We start from the raw sequence: 10,932 nt of genomic DNA, 5'->3' as shown, positions 1-10,932 counted from the left end.
ACAGCTGGGGGAGAACGGCCCCACAGTGGCTGAGCTGGGGCTGAGGTAACGGGGACAGCGGAGGGTGCGCAGGAGGAGGGAAAAAGCGCCGCGAGGGAACACCCGTGAAGGGAGAACGCCGAGCACGAGGCCGACGGGACGGGGCGAGTGGCAGCGCAGCGCGGGAGCGGCGTGACGGTGCGCGGAGCCGCGCGTCGGGAGGCCCGTGAGGGACGGGTTTAAAGGCGAGGGTCCCGGGGAAAGGGCGGTTCTGGCGCGCAGCGGATCTCCTCAGGCGGGCACGCGCGTAAGGGACAGCGGATGACACCCTCGCGCCGCGGGGAGGGAGCTAACGGCCGCCGCGCCTGACAGGCTTTGAGCGCGCGTGAGGACGGAGGAGCTGAGGGAACGAGCCCACCCCCTGAGGACAGCGGCAGCGCGGGCTCGCATGACGTTGAAGGGCGGGGCCTCCAGGCCCGTCGGGGAGGGCAGCGCCGTGCCCAATGGTGTGCAAGGAGGGCGGGGCTGGGGGGCGGAGCCCTTGAGGGGCGGGGCAAGGAACGGGCGGGCGGGGCCTCCTGGTCACGAGCAGAGAGAACGTGAAAGCTCGCTTAGGGGCGGAGCCAGCGCCGGCCGGGCGGGGCTCTTACTGCGCGGCGCTCGCAGGTTTTGCTGGGTGACCCAGTGGCCTAATGGATAAGGCATCAGCCTCCGGAGCTGGGGATTGTGGGTTCGAGTCCCATCTGGGTCGTACCGCACACACGTTTTGTGGCCCTGCGGTAGATCCAGCGCGGAGGCTGCCCGGCCTCCTCCTGCCGCGCCGCGCCTTATTATCGCCCACCCGGAGCCTCCCCACACTTTTAGCCGCGCCGCCGGCTGCTGCAGCGGCCGAGGCCGGTGGGGAAGGCCCGCAGCCCGGTCTGCCGCTGGGACGGGCCTCAAGCTCCCCCTCAGCCGCAGCCGTCGCCCTGTCAGCGGGGCGCTGGGCCGTCTAACTCGCCCACCGACACCACGGCCCTTCCCAGGCGGCACCGAGCCTGGTGCCGCCGCCGTCTCCTTCCTTCCCCCGGGGATCCAGCGGCAGCGGAGCGCCTCCGCCCGGGGCCCGTCTCTGGCCGGAGGACGAGGCGTGAGGCGGCCGGAGCGGGCGTCGCCTTGGCCGCCGCAGATTTCTGGCCGAGCGTGTGGCTGGTGAGTGTCCCCGGGAGCCCGAAGGAGCCGGAGGCGGTTCGCGGGCGGGCGGTTCTCCTCTCAAGTGCTGCGGGGTTGATCCCGGGGCGACCGGGCTTTTCGCCGCGTCCCAGGCAGGGTCGCGTCTCTGGGTCGCACCGTGGGCGCTCCGGAGCCGTTGTCGGTAAACACGCAAGGGAACCTGAGCCTGTAGAACTCCTGCTGCTGCCAGTCTCCAGGACTAGGACGTGGCCCTTGGGCTGTCGGTCACTGTTTTACCTCAGACCATGGAGTCCTGCTCGGAAGGGTTTTCGCCTCTGCTGCTGCTGGCATACCTGTAGCTTCTTGAACGGTAGAAATACTCCAGACGCTCCTACGGCCCTTTTGATCAAGATCCTGCCCAAGTAAAGAGTCTGGAGAAACTCATTAATACAGACGTAGTCATACGTTACCGTAGGTTGAGTTACACTACCAGCTAATTTAGACAGAAAACTCCCTGGAGCACAGAAGGTCTGCAGGACACTCATGGGTGCATCCATCCATCCTCAGCACAACCCTCAACAGCACGAGCCTGTCACACTCCTGACTTCTCTCGCTTGCTGCAGGCACGCACGCTGGTTGAGCGGGAGATGAGGTACAAAAACATACGAGCTCACCGCTCCCTCATCCTTAGTTTAAATTCCTATTTCCATAATAGCTATCTTGGGATAGTTTTGGAATTAAAATGTTTAAAATAACAGAGGAAAATAAGGATTAATAAATGCTGCAGTAGAAATGTAACACACTGAGTAACAGATGTGTTAAAATTTCATTTATTTTGCACACTGTTCTGGCTAATTTTCTGTGTCTTCACCCATAGCTGCTTAAGATAAAGCCCTAAACTTTTAAGAATTCTATTAAACTGCTTAATTAAGGCAGTACAAAACAAACAGTGTTTAAACTAGGCAATAACTGGACCACATGACACAGGCATTACTGATGGGTAGATTTTTCTGTTGGGGGGTGGGTTTCAGGAGCTGAGATATAGTGCTTTTATGGGGTTTTTAAGTTGTTCGTCGCACCTTAAAGGCATGAATGAGTTCACCAACTTTCATGACATCCAATAGCAGCTAGTGAGATAAACTGTCACAATGGAAATCTTGTCTAGCAATAAGGTCACCCATTTCAACTGGGAACATAGAAATAAGCCTACTTAATTCAGTAATCTGAATCAGGGTTGGCTTGGTGTGTGAAAATTTACAGAGTTCTTCACGTTAGCAAATACAGTTTTAAAAATATCTGGGGTCAGCAGAGCTTTCCCTTGGACTGGACAGTAACTACTACATTTTCCAGTCTGAAAAGAATCACTGGAAAGGGTTCCTTAAACTAAAAGAGGAGATCACCAGCTGCATAACTGGAGGTGGCCAGAAATACCTAAATATGTTTCATTGTAATGCACATCCTTTACAGACACTGAATCGCAGAGGTGATGCGCGTTCCAGCATCTATCAATTGCACTTTATAATGTAGTTCTCCATATCCAGTAAAACCATATCTGTTCTGTATGATTTTCTCTACAAAATGCCGTAAGAAGCAAGACCCTCCCCCAAAATAAAAATCTGCTGCTAAAAACGGATATCCATATGTTAGTCACAAACACAGGTGACTGCAGGCAGTATAGACTTGTGCGTATATGGGAAGGGGGCTGTCCGTGCGCATTCCTCCTAGGCAGGGGTAGTGGGAGGCTAGCGGGGACGGCAGCAGCTTGGTCTTGCTCCAGTGGGTTGTCCAGTGAGTGATTCCCGTTTCCCCTAAGGCTGCCTCTCATTAGCATGAATCGGGGGAAGGGCATAAAAGACTCCAGTTCATTTTGAGTCTGGAAAAACTTTACTTCAAAATGACAACCAAAGTGTTCTGGCTCCTCTGCTTTGTCATTAGATCATCTTCCAGCTCAGTGGCCGGTAAGTCTGTTAACATTCAAAGCGGGGCTGGGGCATATTTGCCTTTGGTATCGGGAGGCTAAACACCTTACTACAAATTCTTGCCCAAACAGCCCTCTTCAGCTGTAGTCTTTTCAGCAAGCGGTAGCAGTAATCACGTAAGGGCTCAAGAAAGCATTTCAACATGTTTGTGGGATGGGAATGTAAATTGCAATATTTGCTTTATCATCATTTGAAAGAATTAAGAGCACCTGCCAAAAGCAGGCAGCTAGCTGGTGCCATGCGTCCTGCTAGCCATCATTCAGCAATTGAAGTTTGACTTGCTTCTGCATCTGGGATTTTTTTATTTGTATGTGACCTTTCCCTTTTAATCGTCTCCTTCCCCTCACCTGTAAACTCCAGATTTCTAATTTATTTCAACGTGCTCTGTGCTGTCACTTGTGCCTGCAGCAAGCTGTCCTCAACAGATTTTTTTTTTTTTTTTCTTCTTAGTACCTCATTGATGGTACAGAAATAAGATATACATCTATTCCATTGGGAAGGAGAAGTCCAGGAGCCGATTATGTTGTAGTTGTATTTCTTAAGTTGCAAGAGCTAGACAGGAATATACTGGTGTAGGGGCACAAACCTCAAGGTCCTGAACAGATTAAGCAGAGAAAAATGAACTATTTCTTGTTACAATCCATGACTGAGAAGGCATGATAAACTGTTAGAAAAGTATACTTAAAAACCAAGTCCAAAACACCTGTTCAGAGTTCACAGCTTCATATTGAACCATCTCCAAAACACCCTTGCCTATTGCTTTCTTTAGCTTGGACTTCTTCCACCCCTTTCTTCATGGACATTCTTTTGACTTTACGTGTGGCCAGCCCAAATATCAGGAAATCTTTCCCATGACAGCAGCTGGCGAGAGCGAAGGGGGAGAAGTGGCAAGGTCAGCAGTTGAGTCAGTTATAGAAGATAAACCAGGACGTTGTTCATCTGTGTATGTCAAATATCTCTTTTCACATAAGGAGTTAGGATCAGCCTCCTACACGATGCTAACCACAGACAGTGAACACCCAGACAGCGGCTGTGTGTGGGTGAACTGTTTTAAAACTGTGCTGGCTAACTAAAGGCATGCAGTGAAGGACTAAAGTAAAAGGAAAATGAACTGCAAGAGGAAATTTCTCTCTTCCCAGGCTAAACAGAAGGTCATTTCGCTTTGTGAGGTCCAAGCGATCAAGGTGAAGGTATAAATGAAAGCCTAGGTGACTGCCCAGCTTGCGCGAACAATGTCATTAAGCCTTTCCATTTTTCACTAGATTCCCAGACACTTCCTGTCTTTCTCAACCCTTGTCCTCTCAACTTAAGAAAAGCCTTGAAATAATTGTTACTCAGCAGCAATAGCCTAGCTACCAGCTATGGTACTGCTACTATACAACTCTAGTGCAAAAGTCAGAGACCCAAAACTGTGGATAAAGATCTTTTCAGTAGCGTTCAAAGCCCAAAGCCGCTGAAGAGTCCAGATGACATTGTCAATGAGGCATCCCATGGATGGGAAAACCAAATAGTTCTGTTGTCATGGTCTTTTAAACAAGCATCCCAAATGGCAATGTGAACCTTGTTTCCTCAGATGCTCCCCGGAGATTCAGGCTTTTGAGAAAAGGGTTTGTTTATAAGTCATGTTTTTAATTTGTAACAATAATAAAGTAAAAATGCAAATCTCCTGTGTTTTGCTCACACAGCTGCATTCTCTGTACTGGGCCTTCCATGTTTGAGTACAGAAGAATGAGGAGCTCTACTATATTTCATCTGTTGAACTATTTATCAATTATATTGTCTTATTGTTGAAGGCCTCACTTAGGGACTAGAGCCTCCAATCTGCCAGGCACTTCCCATTCAGAAGCACATGGAATAAAAAAATTAAAATGCTAATTCGCTCTCTCCTTTTTTTGTACGTAGGATCCCTGCCCTATGCCGAGAAACCCGGTCAGACTCTCGGCCAAGATGCTTATCGTTCAGCAGGCGCTGCACCTGGCCAAGGCAAACTGCCAGCCTGGGGCACCAGCAGCGGCAGAGAGAATCACACGGAACGCTGGCTTCTGCCCCCGCTGCCCTGCAGCGGCCCAAACCTCCTGAAATCATCTCCCTCTCATCAGACAAAAAGAAACACACCAAGCCTTCTCTAGAAAACAGCACAGGGCTGAGGAAACACCTCTTGCAGTATGGAGGGGCCCTGCCTCTGGAGAGCCTGACTGAGGGGCCTTCTCCTGCCTCCTTTGACTTCAACCACGCAAACAGAAAGCACACGGATAGACGGCTGGCTGAGGCTGCCAACAGCGTGTCGGCTCACTTCCATCACACAGCATCTTCCTATCAAAAGATCACATCCATAGTGGAGGCTCATCCTTTTCCAGACTCTGGAGCAGTGGAGTCAGATGATCCGAACACGCTGGATCACTTCAACCGAGCAGGCAAGATAATCCCCTATAAACATTCTGATCCCTTCAAAAAGATCACCAAACCCTCCTGGGTCACCAACCGCCAGTCATCCAGCCTGCCGTACCACTTCAGTGCGCTGAAGAAAGGTAAGGGGATAGACTGCTCTGGCAAGGGCTATCCTGAGCTTTCCAAAGGTTGGGTGGCCTGATTTGGATGAAATAGCCCCAAAGGGCCCGTTGCTGTCCCTCAGTCTGTGTGCCCGTTCCAGATGCTGATAAGGAGAAGGCATGTCTGACCGAGTGCAGGAAAGAGAGAGACGAAGTGGAGGCCTACTGCGCAAGTGAGTTCGGTAAGTTGTGTCCTCCATGAACCACACAGACAAAGCAGAGGCTGCCTTTGTTCATCTGTTACTGACATTTCCCTTCTGCTTTTAAGATACTGTTTCACTGGGTATGTTAAATAACTGCTAAGTACCTTAAAGGGACCCATCACAGCTCTTTATAAATATACTATGACAAACGGTACCAAGTCTTACCCTTTCCCTACCTTTCCCTGCTCTTTTTTCTCTTTCCTCTACTTTCCGCTCCTGGGAGGAAGACAGTGTTCTTGCTGCTGGTCAAGGGAACTGAAAAGGCCAATTGTTTTAGATACTCTAAGATTAAACATTGCAGCTGTGTTACTTACCTCTTACTATTTAAAGCAAGCTTGTGATTTTGGGGGCTGAAGTTTCAAATGAAAATAAAATGGAGAACCAACCAAAAATAAAACTGTGATCCTCTCTGTATAGAGGATTCTCCTCGAAGTTCCTTAGGATTCAATGTCTTTAGTCCTCGTGTCCAAGCTGACGTAGCTAAAGACGGTAGAAAATAGCCCGGCATTTTTGTACTGAATGTTAAGAACAAGCATTTTCTGACTGAAATCTTGCCTTGTGCTTACGAAGTTGTGAAATAGATACCAACTTTTTCTCACAGTATTTTAAGAGATAAGCAAAATACATGCCTAGTGGTAACAGATGTTTCCATTTGTAGAATATAAACACGTTATGAGACATCTGTTTTCTCTAAATGGAGAAGTCAGGAAGTGCTTTCTACAAATGCTATATTCTTTATTTTTTACCACTCTCATGCATTCCTGTCAAACGTAGGCCTTATAGCGACCTGACCTGTGTCTATTTCAGCCTTTAACAAATAGCGGTCTCATTCATCTCTTAAATTGAGAGAGAGAGGTAGGAAAAAGACAGTCTGAGCAACAGATCAGCCAAGGTTCCATTGCAGCGATCAGAGCGAGCTTTTCGTTTCTTTACATTTACAGTGCAGATTAAAGAATAAATGACTGAATCAAAGTCCTCACTCAGTGAGGCAGGTGTAACGCCAATTACAGAAGTCCTGTTTGCCTTACCTGCCTAACACGTTTGTTGTTTTCCGATTCCTGTCGTTAGCTCAGCACTTGTCAAAACCAGAAGTTGGGCGGACAGCACGAAGTGATTGTCTGAGTGTACAGCATGGCCTACTGGGTGCCCTTGCCTCTCAGTATGACAAGGGCCTTTTCTTTCAAAAGCTGAAGCGTTTCATTAGCAGGTTAGCTTTGGACTTCATTGTGACGTTTTACATTTCAAAATTTCACTTTGTTAAGTAAAGATGTCCACTTTTTATATGTCAGGATGGAAGACTACTAAAATCATCACTTTCTTTTGAGACATTTTATAAACTTCACTAAGAAACATCTCAGACCTGTAAAGCAGAAGGTTAGTAACTCAGCAAAAACTAAGGTGATGACCTCATCAAATGGGATTATTTGAAGCAACTCCTGCTTTCAAGACTGCCCACTACTGAGCCAAAGAATTTCTGCTGACACTTACTTCACAGCATTTTAGATGAGAGCCTTAACGTACACCCTGAGTTGCCACCAAGATATGGAATCTGATGCTTGGTTTTTCCCCCCCCCCCCTCCCTTAAAACAGCAGTGAACGGAATTGTTTATAACATGGAAAGACTGGGGAATGGAGTCCACTTGATTACGCTTTTGGTAAACAGCGATGGATTATACAAGATGAGTCGCCTGTATATTACTCCGGATGGCTTCTTCTTTCGAGTTCACATTCTAGTTGTGGATACTTTAAACTGCAGTAAACCGTGTCCAGACTTTAAACTTGGTAAATAATTCCAGCTAAGTCCATTCCACTATTCCTCCTGCATGCAGTGCAATTTTAGTCTGCCTTAGTTTAATAGGCTTATCCTGGGTTGTTGTGATATTCTGGGGGGGGGGGGGGGGGGGAAGTATTTACTGTTAAACTGGAGGGCTTTTTCCCTCCCAGTTTCTCTAAATTTTCAGAAGAGAACCAACTGTGTGAAGAAGTCAGGTAGCAGCGTAGTCCTTTCTTAACTTTATCCAGTTCCAAAATGATTGCAAGAATTTTCAGGTTTGCCAAAAAAAAAAAAAAAAAAGAAATAAGCAGGAGCTTAAGATGATGTCTTTGTAAGTAGTCCGGTTTTCCTTGTAAATGCAAGTTTATCAAATACCAGTATTTCCCCCCCAAAACTTCTAATTGCAATACAACACAGTAAATCATTATTTCTGTGCAAGCACAACCCCCAAGTCCTACTGAAGCTCAGGGTGCCGCTGTACTAAGCCACAGGTTCAGGATATATTTCTGCAGGGTACAACGTCACCTCTGTTCATACATCCGTTGCCCTTAGAGCGAGTGTAGTGAATGAATCCATGCTTTCTTCACAGCACAGAAGTCTCGTTTCTGTTGCAGGCAGCAGATACATTGTGATGGGTCGGATCTACCACAAGAGACGACAGATCCCTGCAAACCTGCTGCAGCTCCTGCGCGGGCGCCTGAGGCCAGGGGACGGCTTGCTTAGGAGCAGCAGCAGCTACGTGAAGAGATTCAACAGGAAGAGGAATCGCAAAGTGCAAGCGGCTCACGCTAAATGTAGATGAGGCTCCAGTAACCTCCGTCTAGGACACGGGCAGCAGCAGAATTCACCTACCAGAATACACCTGGCCATGGTTTAGCAGCAGCGGGAGGTGGTTCTCCTCACCTCTCAAACTGGTTGCGATAGGACACCTGCTTTTGTGCTTTAGCAAACGCTAACTGAATGTCTTGACTAGGTGCCGATATATTGTGAAGTTTAGCACGGAAGTCGGTGTAGGGAACATTAACTGGTCATGAATTTGCTCCAGCTGTTTTCAGAGCCACAGGTTACTATTGCCTCCCCTGCTGTAACGTACCCCTAATAATCTGTAGTAATTGTAAAGTAAAATTCTGGAGGTGTTGTTCTAGGTACACAAGAAGTAACTGCACTTTCAAACCCTTAACCTTGAACAAATGTTAGATGATACCACAGCTTTATCTATAGAGGATGTCCATTGTGTTGTCACACAATTCTGTCTAAAGCCTTACATGCATTTGATTCAAAACAAACCAACAAGACTAAGTATCATTTGTATTGTTTTGGTATCCTCAAACATGTCCATACTACTTTTAAAAATTACATCATTCTTCAAACAGAGCTGGATTTTCACATGAAGCATACAAAATAGCTATGTAATTATTTGAGTATATGAATACACTAACTGAAAGCAAATCAACTGCACAACACAAATGCCCAATTAGGCTTACAAATAACAGCGCAAGTTCATGCCAAGGAATGCAAAATAAGCACGCAACTGCAAGCACATTTGTGTGCCTGGTTACACTGCCAGTTCCTTAAAAGTTCAGTCCTGGAACTGTGTACTGAATGTCATTCTCCCATGAGAAGTATTACCAAGTTTGTACTTGCACATCAGTAAAGTTACTTTTTGAATCAAAGATACAAGCTTTTAGTACCTTTAATGTGGTAGATGGAAGAACCGATGAAACTGCTGCAAAGGGGATCTTCATGTTTGCTATTCCAAGAGTCAGTATTCACTAATCGTAAGTCTTTAAAAGAAACTAACAAAATGCTCCTGGGGTTCTGGGTTCACTGTCTCCCGGGTTCTGGAAGATCCAAAAGCTTTTGTAATGATATTAAACAAAGGCATCTCCTTGTTTGACCAGTCGGCTGGGGATTTTAAGATATATATTTATATAAAAAAATGGGAAAATGCAGTCTAGCTTAAAAAAAAAAAAAATATATACAGTGATATATATGATGTGACCTGGAACAGGAAGCAGTGGCTTCTATAAGCATTTTCTGTTTTGAAGCAAAGGTAGTTCTAACACAGTTCTACCTGTCATACTCCTCTGCAGCTTGATTTAGTGTCACTGACAAGCTGCGGAGTAGTGGATGGGCAATAAGTCACACCGTAGGAAGTATTTCTTGATATGGAATACGAGCCAAATACCAAGAGCAAACATCACACATTTTGGGACCCAAAAGGCTGTTACTATAGGACAGAAATTTACTCGTAGCTTGTGTTAATCTAAAAAATATACTGTCTCACTTTTGTTACATGAAAGAAGGTTTTGCATGGAGCACAGCATATATAGATGGAATTTTCCTGAGAGACTTTGAGGGGGCTTTTGATTTGGCAGAACGACTGTTCCTGGCAATGAATCAAAGCACTGGAGTGGACTGGGAGGGACAGGAGAAGGAGGGAGGAAGGGTTACATGTCCATCTCAAGTTTCTTTGTTTCTATTTTCAACTGAAGGCCAGGGACTAACCAGCAAGTCCTACGGTCATCCACTTGCCCAGAGCAGCAATTAAGCGCCCTTCCCCGCCCCCAAGACATTATCGTAATCTAAACCAGGCAAAGCGTGGGTACAAAAATAACATCCACGGCCGTATCTCATTTTGATTGTCTCTCGGATGAGATAAATAACAGTATACCAGTGCTAATGACATCCAAAGCCGAGTAAAATGCCAGTAACTGATACACCGTCTGCACCACTCTCAGATACAGGTATTGCTCTAGAAGCAAGCCTGAAGAGCAATGTATTCGGTGTTCTCTTTCTGCGTTACAAAGTCCTCTTACCTTTCCTTTCTTGCTTGGGAACTCACTCCTTAAAATGTTATCACAACAGCTGAGCAACAAGCCACTCTGTTTCACAGCCCAACTGAAATACAGCTGGAGCAGGAACATAACGACTGTTCTTTTTACCAGGCTCATCACATGCTAACGTACCGAAGAAAAAAAAAAATGCCTGGATCAAGTGCACTTCCACAGTCTTGCACTCGCCATTACAAACACCGCACAGCATTAACCACACTGAAAAGAAGATGGCACTTACGTGCAATAGCTGCCACGGTCATTTTGATGCCTTACAGCAAATCCTTTTCCCCAGCAGGATAAGCATGAGAATTCTGCAGCCAACACACAGAAATCCAGGTGTACAGGAATATCGTTGTCTTCCTGTCTCTCCAGGGCTTTACTCAAGGCTTTGGGGTAAGCCCAACTTCTTATTCTACTTTAAAACCCCATTACCTTTTGCATGAACTAAATCTTAGACCA

General features: G+C 46.7%; 1 non-coding gene across 1 annotated transcript; it reads left to right on the top strand.

The window, feature by feature from the left end:
* Positions 1 to 657: 657 nt before the first annotated feature.
* On the top strand, positions 658 to 730 carry TRNAR-CCG (transfer RNA arginine (anticodon CCG)). The gene has a single exon. It is a non-coding gene; the product is annotated as a tRNA-Arg (tRNA).
* Positions 731 to 10,932: the final 10,202 nt, after the last annotated feature.

This window comes from Gymnogyps californianus, chromosome 19 (assembly GCF_018139145.2).
Source record: "Gymnogyps californianus isolate 813 chromosome 19, ASM1813914v2, whole genome shotgun sequence".
Classification (NCBI taxonomy): Eukaryota; Metazoa; Chordata; class Aves; order Accipitriformes; family Cathartidae; genus Gymnogyps; species Gymnogyps californianus.
The sequence above is the reverse complement of the archived record's forward strand: the minus strand, read 5'-3'. Positions and strand labels throughout refer to the sequence as shown.